The sequence below is a fragment of the Erithacus rubecula genome (genome assembly GCF_903797595.1).
Source record: "Erithacus rubecula genome assembly, contig: SUPER_Z_unloc_2, whole genome shotgun sequence".
NCBI classification, from domain to species: domain Eukaryota; kingdom Metazoa; phylum Chordata; class Aves; order Passeriformes; family Muscicapidae; genus Erithacus; species Erithacus rubecula.
The window spans coordinates 6,198,877-6,211,879 of record NW_027635860.1 but is presented as its reverse complement, the minus strand read 5'-3'; the positions used below and the strand labels follow the sequence as shown (position 1 = coordinate 6,211,879).

General features: G+C 35.3%; 1 protein-coding gene across 8 annotated transcripts in view; it reads left to right on the top strand.

The window, feature by feature from the left end:
• The window catches only part of AOPEP (aminopeptidase O (putative)), a 186,108-nt gene that overhangs the window by 109,283 nt on the left and 63,822 nt on the right, over positions 1 to 13,003 (top strand). The window lies entirely within an intron of this gene.

Genomic DNA, 13,003 nt, shown 5'->3' with positions numbered 1-13,003 from the left:
TTCCAAATGCATTATTAGAACTGTGATTTTTTTTATTGTTTTGGTTTTGAAAACAAATTTATTATTGTATTTTAAAACTCTTGTTACCTTTAAAAGATTAAAACAATAGTGTGTTGGTTTGTTTTTTCGATAGTGCTTCTAAAATGCATTATGAATCATTGCTGTTTCTGTAGCCAAATTCTTCCTGATAGCAATGACTGCCAACTTTTGGGATATGTTGCCTTAGTATGGGCATTGCAAGTATATGACAAATGTCCAAAAAGCATATTGTTGTGAGTGGATGATTTGCCAGCTCCATGGTTAGCTAAAAACTGCCAAATAGCATCCTTTAATTCACTACTTTTATTTTGTAACTCAAATATGTAATTTAGGAAAGATATTCTGTGTTGTTGTGCCTTAGAATGGTGTGATCTAAATAGAGATAGTATGAACTGTTTCACCAGGCAATTCCATTTCTGTTTCTATTTCTGTATGTGATTGTGTGTTTGTGTGTATGTGTAGCATTTGTATTCACAATCATTTTATGCTAAGATGAAGCAGATTATTTTAAGATAAAAATTGTATTGCCTTGGGAATTGGTGAGCAAAATGCATTGATGGTACAAATAACCCTGGTACAAACCAGACTGCGTGCATTTTGAAGCAGTTTTTAAATGGTGCAAAGTAGATCCTCTGTTACGCTGAACAGTAGGTTTAAAAGTGCCTTATGGTGTTATACCAATTCTAATCTCTTTTTATAGGAGAAAGCTTCATTAGTGCAAAATCCGTTTGCACTGATAAAACTCTTTTTCTATTGAGGATATTGTTCTCCAAGTGTTTCACAGTTTGTGAGAGAGAATTCATGTACCTTGCAGTGATAGAAATGCAAAACCTAATGTGCAAACATAAGAGATACTCACTGTTTTTTCAAACAGTAATTCTAGAGCAAGGTTTGTGAGTAGATATATGAATTAAAATTAAACACAAGCATAACCTTGTCTTCTAATATCTATAAACATTAATAATTCATGGAGATCCAATGCACTGCATTTGCAGGGTACTTATCCACATGGGAAGAAAGAGGTATAACAATAATCTTATATTTGATAGGAAATCACTGACTGTTCACTGAGATTTGAATTCTTTATGCTGCCTAGAAGTTTGGCTGTTGCAATGGTGACTTTTTCAATACACTTACAGATAAGAGGATAGAGGAGAAAAAGAGTGAGGGACCTCCCTGGTGCTAGCAGAGCATTATTATATGGTTTCAGAGTTGCACTAGGTTTCCAACCTTGGCTTAACAGTGCAATTCCTACTCAGTGTAGGTGATGCTCACCTCTGTTCCTTGAGAATTCTTGACTTTTTAGTCTGCTTAGAAAAATGGTGTTATGCAGAACTTAAAGTATCTTCAGAGATAAACAAGTAAACAAGAAAAAGAAAAACATGTAATGGAAAAGTAAGGGAGCCTTGAAGATGGCAGAGAAATATAAATAAAGATGTAGAATGTGAAGGTGTAGGTGAGAAGGCAAGCAATAATAAACAGAAGTCAGAGAGTTGGTAGCAGCTTATATTACAGCTGTGATTAAAATAAGGATACTGATGTATTTGCTACACCTTGAAAACCGAGCTTTTCTTTGATCTTGCTTATCCTTTCAAAACAAGCTCCAGCTTATTAAATGTAGCTTCTAAACTTTCAAAACAAGCAGTAATTTTTTATATGTAGCTTCTAAATGTCCATCTGCCCATGCTGTTGGATTTTTCTCTGAGCTTTCCTGTGCTCTCCAACTTTCCTCAATTATTTTCCTCTTTGTTGATAGGAAGTCCTATTTCTAATAGAAGGTGGATGACTTTGTTTTACTGAGTCACTGCCAAATCAAAGCATCTGTGCCCAAGTACAAAATCTAGGACAGAAAGATAACTGTATGAAATAAGTGAAATACAATGGTGAAGGAAAGATTGCTGACAATTGCCAAGGAATTGCTTCTTGAGAAAAGTTGCCTTCTGAACAGTTCAGTTTGTAGGAGCTGACTTTACATACGTTCATATGTATTTAAACATTGGAGGATACTGTGTGCAGGGTAAAACTAGGTGCTGTAGCATTAACTGTGCTCAAGAGGAACCAGTGGGGAAGCTTGTAGAAAGGTGTGGTGCTGCTTTACAGTATGGATCCTCATGGTAGATTACAGCAGTGGAACTGAATCAATGGGTAAGAAAGACTTCTAGCCAAATGGCTGACGGTTCTCAATGCTCTTCTTATTTATTTAGATATTTTCTGTTTGTTTTTAAGCTTTTTAAAATTTCTAATCTTTTTGCTGTTCTATCTCTGAAACACCTTTTATTTTCTTAACACCTTTTATGCCAATTTTTTGTTTTCTACTTGGTTTTCCCATCTCATGTCTCTCCCCATCTTCCTTTGACTCATTTGGTCACCTTTTGGTACTGTTCACTCCATTTTATTTGCTTTCAGTCTCTCTATCTATTTGAAAAAAGTGGAAAAAGAAGTTGAAATATTGGAAAAAGTTTACCTTTTGCTCACCATGTTTTCTGCTCATAGTTCTCTGTAACTACTCTTCTTACAATATGTGTTTACATACACAAATTTAAACATGTTCACCCTTTGCATTTCTATTTTTGTCCTCTTTTCTATTGTTCTACATTTTTTAGTCCTCATTTAATATTATGCTGTCTTTCCATATTGTCATTTATCTGCTCAGCACATTTAGTAGTCAGTATGTGTATCAATACAGAATGCTCTTTGTGTGTGAAATTTGAAAAAGGTGTTACAGAGTTGATAAGAGTTACTTGGTTAAAATTAGCGTTGTTTTATAATGAAGAACTGTTAGGTGGTGCTGTTATTATAATGATGATGATGTTGTTTGTTTTAATAGTTGACTGTATCTGCTTGAAAAAAAATTCCATTATCCTATCTGTGTTAGGCTAAAGAAAATTATCTTCTAGTCAGACTAGTGGAGTTGTGGTGTGCAGTCTGTATCTACTGAGGAGAAACATCTTTTCTTTAGAAAACTAATCCACTTGTACATGATGTTCAGTGTCAAAACATAAAAGCTGATTTGAAAATAAAAAGTATAAAAAGTGTCATCAGATGAGGTAACAAGAATACACAGGATTTAAGGAAACACATTGAAATAAGCGTGCATATATATTCACACTAGATAAGGAACAGGTTTCCTGCATATGATAAAAATTCCATTTGACTGTTTCAAATTTAGTTTGATAGTATACTAAAACTTGGGACAGTGATTCAACTTTTCCAGAATAATTTTTGCTACTTTCTCGGAAATACTGTTTTCTTGTGTTTAAAGTTTGTCTGTTAGTTTTACTAGTAATGTGACTACAATTTTTTTACTCTTGGTTGTTGCTTTTGATCCTGTGTGTCACTCCAGAGACTTACAACTGTCAGCATTTAAGCTCTGTTAATAACCTGCTCAAAATTTACTTTTTTGATACAGCTATTAAGTTTCTAATAAAAAACCCCAAACTAGTTGTGATATATATGACTAATGCTCAATGCTGTCTTAGCCCTTTAATAATGAATTCACCAGCGTAAGTGAAACAGAAGGAAAAGATCTTGTAATTCTCTAAAATTACTTGTCTTGTTATACTGTAAATAGAAAATATTTTAATTCTCATTAAAAATACTGATAAAAACTACTGTGTGGTATGAAAGAGCTCTTTGTTAACTAGAAAATTTACTCAGGATCGTATGCTTCTGCTAATTCAGGTAATGACTATTAGCATATAAGGCATAAAAATTCAATCTTTAATTGGCATGTATTTTTTGTTTGTTGAAACTAGTATTTTTCTTTGAATCTGCCAAACTAAGGATCAAAGCAAGGATCAAATCTGAAATAATCTATTAGTTTAACAGCTAAAAGAAACATGGTGAAAAGTCCTAAATTGTTATTCAGAGGTGCTTCAATGGTGTTATTTGCTGTACCAAATTCTGTTAATTTCACAGAACTTTCTAGGAACCTTTTAAACTGTCCTTCACTGATTACAGAAAACATTTAATTCCTTTCTCATTCAGAAATGAATGGAAAATTTTTCCAGCTCATATACAAGATCTGATTTGCATAAAATGTTGTTAAACGTTGTGGGAAATGGACACTATCATTTAAAAGCTTTTTTAATGAGTACATAAGAATATAATTTCATTGGAACTAAGCAATTTTAGTATTTATTTCTCCATCCCTAAAAGATTATTTGTATAATATATATATTATTTGTGAATTGTTTGCAGACTTTTAATTGTACTGTTCTCTACAACTCATGTTTCTTAGGATAATGCTGCTTCACAATTCACCTAAGAAACATTTAGTAGAACAATAAAATACTGTGTCTGTGTGTAAAAAAACCAACAAAACCAAACAAGTGACATTTTTTATTTAGTAATTTTTTTAATAGTCCAGTTCTGACCACAGTATCAGCTGTATCTTATTTCCAGTAATAGTATGCCAGGATCATAGTTTTCTTTTTAATAGCACCCACCTCTTTTAGCAAGGAATTATTGTATTGCATTTCATGTGGAGCCTCCCAGCTCAATATTAAGTTGTCAAAGAGTCAATGTTCTCATTAGGCCACATTTTTTGATCAATGAAGCAACTTATCACCATGCTTTTGCTATTGCTTCTGCTCCCTTTCTGACTCAGATGACCATATCTAAATTAGAGGATCTCAGCCAGCATGGCTATGGTTAAAATACTTTAAGGTTTGCAGATATTTACATCACCGTTAATTTTAGTTGCCCAAGCAAGCAACCATCCTGTGCAATGGTGGATTAGGACCACTTTGTTATAGAACACAAGGTTTGTCCAGAAAGGCAGAAAAAGGCAGTTTTAATAGCAGGATATATTGCTTTTGATCTGTAGGAAGAATTAGTTGCACCTTTATGATGGGGCACTGTTTGCTATCAGTCTCATTGGAGACATTTTAAGAAGGTGATGTTTGTGTATGTTATCATATGATGCTATCTAGAGCTATATTGGTGGGATTGACTTCTGCTGCTAGCTTTTTGTTGTCGTTTCTAGTTATAAAGCCCTATTTTTGGTGGTTGAAACATGATTATTCATACCTTAGTGTAATAAAAATAAGTTTTGTCTTTAATAAAGCAGGAAATGGAAAATGTGAGAACAGTTTTATTCTTTCCAAAATGCAAAAGAAAAAAAAAAGAAAACCAAAAAAACCCACAAAAAAACAACCAAAAAGCATTTGTTTGTTTTTAATACTTCTTAAGGGTATGTCCCCATTGGCGTTTACACAGTGAGTACTGAGTGGTGATGTTGTGAGTGCTGGGAGCAGAAAGAAGCCTGTCCCTTTCAGGGCTTTTGCATCTGGAGCAGCATACCACATTTGGAAAAAAGTGGTGCACTGCATTCAAACACTCCATAAGTTTTCTCCTACAAATTTTTCCTATGGATTTTTTATTAGCTGAGAATATACACTTGTGCATGCCAGCTGAATAATCTACTTGATTTAAATGTCCCCAGGTTCTTCTTGATGTGACTGACTGTAATGACTCCTAAGGAGTCTTATTGGTCTGCAGGCTCAAATGTGTGCTTTATTTCAGTTTTACATGTGTTTTATTTCAGTCTTATATTTATTACATATTGTCAGAAATAGGCTCAGCTATATTTTGATGACTGGTCTTAGCTATTGTCCTCATTGTATGTCTGTTTTCAGTTTGGCTTATGTTCATATTCTATATAGTAAAAGCACATGTGTAGTAGCCTGTCACTGCAGACATTGTTTTTTAAAGAAATACATAAGTGCAGAAGGTAAAGGCCAGGCCTTTTGCAAAACCTGTTAAAGAGGTTTTGGTAGTTCTCAGTTTGTTTTTTCATGGCCACAGTACTAAAAGTAGTCATGGGTGCAACTTAAAGTACTGCCATTGTCTCTTCCCCCTAGAGTCCCTTAAGAAGCTCTTTTAAAGCAGGAACGTAGCACACACTTGAAAGCAAATGCATTCTTTGTTGCTTTAACTAAATTGAGAGATTAAATTCTTAAAGGTGTGTTAACTATACTGTAATCATTTGGTCTGTGCTGCATATATTTTCTTGTGTTGCTTTTCATGCTTTTCTTGTGTTACTTTTTGGGCACAAACCAAGTGACTACTGACAATTGTCTAACTCATCTCACCAAACACTTCACATGCAGGTTTTGTGAAACCTATACCAACATTTGAAAATAGACCACATCTTAACATTACCATGTGTGTGTGTGTGTGTATATATATATATATATATATATATATGTATACATACTTAAATTACCATAGTTTTGATTTAAAAATTACTGCCAATGACAATTTGCTTCATTAACTACAAGATCTTTTTTGTCCTCTTATGCTGGAGCTTGTAATGATTTTTCAAGAAATACTTTAGTTTTTATCTGGAAAAACTGCTGACAAAAAGGAAGCTTAAGTAATTACATTGCTCTGGATACATTTTTTTCCCATTTCTGCCTTAAATTTAGGCATCAATTGGACATTTTCAATTAAAGTTGTTAGAGCTCTACATCAGCTATGTTCCTTTAAGAGATGCTGTGGGGAAAGCCCACAAAAAAAGCAGTGCAGGTGGGTGAGCTCCATAATTTTTTGTAATCATATAAGATGTGTACAGAGGAAGATGATATGACTGTTCCAACCACAGGAACCATTTTTGTTGCCACTTTGAGTCTATGAAATGGTTTGGTCATGAGACACAAGTTCCTTCTTGAAATTGGATTTCTTTACTTTTGCTTCTTAAAAATTGTACTGTTTGGATTTATGAACTATATTCTACATACTCTTCAGGCTGCATGCTCTAAATGTGCTGGACACCATGGTTTCCTTCTTCACTCATAACAAATACCTGAGAAAAAAAGGGTCTTGGTAATTAGCATGGAACAGGGATGAGGGTGTCATGTTCTCTCATCCATATTTCAAAAGAAAATTAAATACAGGAAGAGAGTATTAAATGTTTCCATGCTCAAGATCCTGTTTATTTCAAAGAAAAAAAATTACACATATAGTGCAGTTATGCGGTAAATATAGTTGTCTTGGTTTTTGTTCAGCTTGATTTCTCTGTGTTTTGGCTGTACTTCTGACAAATATGGTGAAGCTATTAATATATTAAAATGCTTCGCTGAACCAGGTCTTAGTCATTCTTAGTCATTCAACCTCAAGATCTACTTTCCAAGTGATCACTTCCTCATCGAAGAGGAGATTTGATTTCTCCTAATTGCCCAGGGAGTTTTTTACTGGGGGATATTTGCCAGTATTTTAAAATATATCTATTTATTTGTATATCTAAATCTTATAGCATAGATGACACCTTTGGGAGAGGGCAGATAATGTTTGAGGGACAATAACTGTAGAATCAATTTGTTGAAAGCTTAGTTTCCTTTTACATCCTGCAATTTCCTATCTCCTCTTTTGCTTGTTAAAGAGGGACTGCTTGTTAAAGCAAAAGAAGGTTCCTTTCTGAATGTATGCCAGTTCATACAAAATAGAATTCTTAGTTTATCACCCAAATTTACCTTCATTGTGGCTTGATAAATATGGCCTATTTTTTGACAGCAAATGTTGCCCTGAGTAAACCTGCTAGGTTTTAAAATGCTTCCAGAAGGAAGTAAAAAAATTTGAATTTTTTTCTGCTGTGGAACAGAAGCAACACATATGTTTGTATTTAGGATAAGTGATTGCATGAAGGGCTCGGGAAACCACGGAGAGTGATTTCAACTTACTCGGTTTTATAGATGGGCCTCTGTGAAAGGAAGATGCATTTTTAATCTCTTCATGGTCAATATAATTAATATATGATACTTTTGTTTTAATACCCACTCTTATTTTGTAATATCTGAAATATTTTTCAAGGAGTTTAACATTTGCTCTTATTTGAAAAACTGCTATGCGCATTTATCAGTACAGGTGAGGAGATGTACCTGACAACAAAATGCTTGTCTGTACTATATGCATTGCTCCTAATTTTACAGCAGCTCAGAGCTGCATTAAAGAAGCTGAGAAATTCAAGATACTTTGAAAGATACTATTTGGTAGTGTAAAGATACAGCTTTTTTGCAACTCGGTGTTTATAAAATATCTTCTATTAAGCAGGTGCTAAGTAGTTTTAGTGTAAGGACCTCATTATCATTGTGTGAGATACCTCAAAAAATGTAACATCTCTTAAAATTCTCTTTCCCTTCAAAACTGAAATAAGAATGTTTTTCTTGATTTTGCAGATCATAATCCAAAGCATGAAGATAATAGATAGCCTGTCTGCAGATAGCTAAGAAAACTGGGTATGGCAAGGAAATGAAGTTAAGTCTTGTGGCCCAACTCAAACCTTAACTTGAGGCCTGTCTATATTATAGATAAGAATTAAGCCACATATTCTTCCATGAAGCAGTTAGTCCTCTCTGCATCAAAATGCATAAGGCAGGTGATATTTTAACCTGCAGCATGGAGCAGAACAGATCAGGGCTTCTAGGGCTGTGACTTTATTTCCCCTGTATTGTGGAAGGCCCAGTGCATATAGCAGTGTAATTGAAAACATGATCTTGAGCATGGGAGGATTCATCTTTCCAATATTTATATTGTAATAGAACATACTTTCCTGTAATGAATTTCAGCTAAAGTGATGGTAGATTATAAGTGTCAACATAGGTGTTGGCTTTGAATCTATTTTAAATAATAATAATAATTTAAAGGACAGCTATTTGCCGTTTTTTCTTTGACTGTTTGAGTATGTGTATGCAGCCTCTAATTTTTAATACAAAGGGAGAATAAAATGATTAATAAAAGCTTGCTAAATCATGGGTTTTTTCAGTGCAAAAAATTTTGATTGTAAAACTTTCTAGCATAGTGTGATAAGGTGTTGCAGGGCATGATAACAGCCAGAAGTCAGAAATGTGGCTGTGTGTGTGTTGTGTCTTCACAACATAGAAAGAGGTATGATGGCAAGTCTGTTCCTGTTTTGTTAACCAGGAGGTAGTACAGAGTTGGAACCCGTGATAAAGAAAATAGCATACATAACCCTTTGCTACAGAGGTGTATTTATTCTGGTGATGTGTGTTGCTTCACAACTTACATGGGACAGAAGTGCAGAGTTAAGTGTAGAGTGAATGTCTTGTGTATCTATCCAGACTAATGGTATAAAGTGGCATGTGAGCAAATATTTAATGAGTTATATTTAATAGAAAGTATCTGACTATCAGAGGTCAGACTATCAGATTCTCTTTTGCTTCATCAGGAAGACAGGGACGTTTTCTGAAAACAACCCCTTTTATACTCCCAGAGGGTATTTCATATCTTGCACTTGTTTTTAATCAGTTAAAGTCTGTGAATATCCCGTATAGGAATTTGTTTGAAGTGTTTTAAAAAAGGAAGGTTGTGTAATACCAATGACCTAGATGGCATGTAGACGCTAAGTCTCTTCATTTGTTTTCTCTCGTCCAGAGCATTAAGATGGGAAGCATTCTTAGAATTATTTTTAGATTTTTAAAAGTCAGCCTTGATTTCCCTATGTAACGGTAATCCCTTGGCTAGGCCTGAAAGCAGTGCTGTTTATTCTTCAGTAGTACCATGTGTTTAAAATATTTTATTTCATTTTGGTTCCTGTATTTTGGGAGTTTGGGAGGTTTTGTTGGGTTTTTTTGTTTGTTTTTCTGTGTGTGCATGTGGGGTTTTTTTTATGAAGTTCTCAGAAACTTCAACTTGCACTGGAGTTTTATATGTTAACTGCTTGGGAGCTACCAAATGTATCCATGATTCTTCTCATAATGTGCCTAAATCACAAAGTGTTTTGATTTATTGCTGTCTAGTTTGCATGTGTAAGATTGTGTGTAGAAGAGTTCCTTGCTCTGTAATTGTGTTGTCTTTATGACATCATATTTGCTATGACAGAAAGATGGCTGAGCAGTTGGGAATCAGTAATTCTGTTTTCCTTCTTAACCTATATCCTGCTTGTTTTCTATTTACACATTCATCTGAGAAGTGAGGTATTGCTTCCAGCACATCTTTACACCTTCATAATGGAGCTGCTGCTGTTTTAGTTAAGTATCCTTCTTTCTAAAATAAAAGGAAATTGAATGCATTAATGTGTTTCTCTAGCACCTACCATTGCTCCTCATTCCATTTACAGCATTAAAATCTGTGAAACTTGTACAGAGATGTTGTCTTAACCATGCATAGGCTGCAGAATTACAGAATATTACTATGCTTTCTTCTACCACACAACTGAGCTGTGCTATGTAGAGAGGGTAAGCAAGTTCTGCATCTTTGTAAACTAAAAATATTCTTGTTTAAGTGTTTTTTGCGACACTAAGTTACTATTTGTAAAACATACTAAGTTTGGTAAATGTGAGAGTTCATGGAGTTTTTGTTTGTCATTGCTGGTGTTAGATCAAGATTGATGGTTTCAAGTATGGGAATTGTGTTCTTTGGGCTACACATAAGCTTTTTGCTGTCATACCTATATCTCTGGTGCAGTACAGCTTGATATGTTCAAATAATATGGTGCTCAGTGTTTGACTGTATTCTTTTTGTCTTTTCATCAGTGAGAAGCAAGGGCTTTTCAGATTATCTTGAGTCATCTTGATCTGAATGTTTCTATTGCCATCAAAATTTAGAATAAGCCAAATGCAAAAAGTGTTATAAAAATGTCTTTTCGTGACAGAATAAAAATTGCTTGTGACTCAACAAATCTGCTATGGAAAAGTTACTTTTGAAGACTAATGAGTTTTACTTGGCCAGAACATTATGAGTGTCTTTTAAAATTTATAAAAATCTGATTGTGGATGCTGAAACATGAAGTCTGGATTACTCATTTACAGATACAAAATAAACCTCCCAACAGAATAATTACTAATAATTACTAGTAATAATTACACTGAGAAAAACCAGGAAAATGAGAAAAGTTGGATCAATATACCATCACCTTTATTATTGCAATTCTAATTATATTTAAAATTGTAATTAATTTCTGAGTCACAATATGTGAAGTGACCAATGCAAATAATATCCTTGAGATTTCACAATGCTCATTGCTACTTGTCTGAGGACTTCTAGGTAGGCATAGGAAAGGAAGAAAGGATAGGTTGGCCAGGAGGGACAACCCTGTCCTGGAGACATCAGGGACAGCATCACAGCTGGGCAAGGGAGGGGATTGTCCTGCTCTGCTCTGAGCTGGGGCAGCCTCACCTCCAGTGCTGGGGCTTTGCTATCCAAGGAGCAGCTGAGGTGATTTGGTCTGTTCAGCTCCAAGGAGACTGAGGACAGAGCTCACTGCAGATACAACTTCCTCATGAGGGGAAGAGCAGGGACAGGCTCTGATCTCTCCTCTGTGATGACAGGACCTGAGGGAATGGCCAGAAGTTGTGTCAGGGGAGGTTTAGGCTGGGTGTTGCAAAGAGATTCTTCCCCCAGAGGGTGTCTGGGCACTGGAACAGGATCCCCAGGGCAGTGGTCACAGCACAGCCTGACAGAGTTCAAGAAGTATTTGAACAGTGCTCTCAGCACACTGTGTCACTCTTGAGGATGGTGCTGTGCAGGGCCAGGGGTTGGATTTGGTCCTTGTGGGTCCTTTCTAGGTCGTAGTCATCTGTGATTCTGTAATTGTAGAAGGAAACTTAAAGCTCAAGGTTTTTGGTTTGAGCAAGCGTCTTCCACTTCTGGGTTCTGTTTCTGTGGGAGTTTTACAAACAACCCCACTAGTGGCTTGTAAACACTCCAGAGCATGACACAGAAATTAAGTTGCTTTAAGTTACAAGTTAGGAGAATTTGTCTACTTATACTGCATTTGATTAAAGTGTTAGGAGTTGCGGGATGGGAATTAAAAAGATACGTGAAGGAAATGTCCAGTTGAATATGTCCTGCCTGTTCTGGAAGCTAGCTTGTAGTGCAAGTGCCTTTTCTTCTCCCAGTTTATTGAATTTATTGCCATCTTGGCTTAGTTAAGAGTGGATTGGGTGGGTGTTTTGCTATGCGGACTCTTTCCAAAGCACTGGCAAAGATTTACAGTAAATCCAGCTAAGTTTCCCTGAGGGTTTGAGTTGAAATTCTGACTTTCATTATTAAAATTAGGCATGGTTACAAGAAAAGAATTATTTGTGAAGTTTTTATGAAACATGTGACTAGCAAAACAGGCAACAGGAATGGAAATCATTGGTCAAAAAATATATCCAGGGTACAAAGGGCTCTTATATGACTTGAATGGACATAGATAAAAAGATAGCTTTTATATGTTTAAAATAAAATCCACCTTCCCTCAAGCTTTTTTGTGCAAGTTACCCTTGTTTGAGCTTTCAACTCAAAAAAAGGGCCTCTCCTTTTCTTTGTGAACACTTGAAACTTCAGGCAATTATTCCATATATTTCAACCAGACAATATTTTGGGGTTTGGTTTTGGTTTTTTTAAGATACATTGGAAGCGGGGTATGGCAATGACCAAAAGCACTTACTATTCATTTTCATGGCCTTATATATCTATATTGCTGCTATTCTTTATGGCAGGCTGCTGCTGGTAATTTTGCTAGTATTTTGGGTCATGTCTTGAATGAGAATAATGGCACAAACATTGTTCCATGCCAATCCAGGCAGAAATCTATTAAACATTGAAATGATCCCTCAAGTGCCACTTTTCTTTCCCAATTAAAAATTGTGCTATGCTTTGAAAATAACTGTGTCTTTGACAAGTTCAGGTTGTAGTGTGATTAGAGAAAACAGTGTTAAAAATTCTGGCAGTTATCAATCTACACTTGAGTATTCTTCATGGTTACTGCTGGATTAACCACTTGCTTATGTCAGGATTAGCATCACTAGGTACTTAGAGGGACATGAAAGATAGTGACATAATCATGAAGGCTCTCCACATGGCAAATGCAATCCTTTTCCTTTCCTTTCCTGTCATGCATCGTATCCCATCTGTCTGCATTTCCACATTGGTTCCTTATAATTTTCCTCTTTATTTTTAGGGAAGACTTGAGTTTCAGTAACTTCGCATATCCTCACTCCCTTTGTGAAAAAAAAGG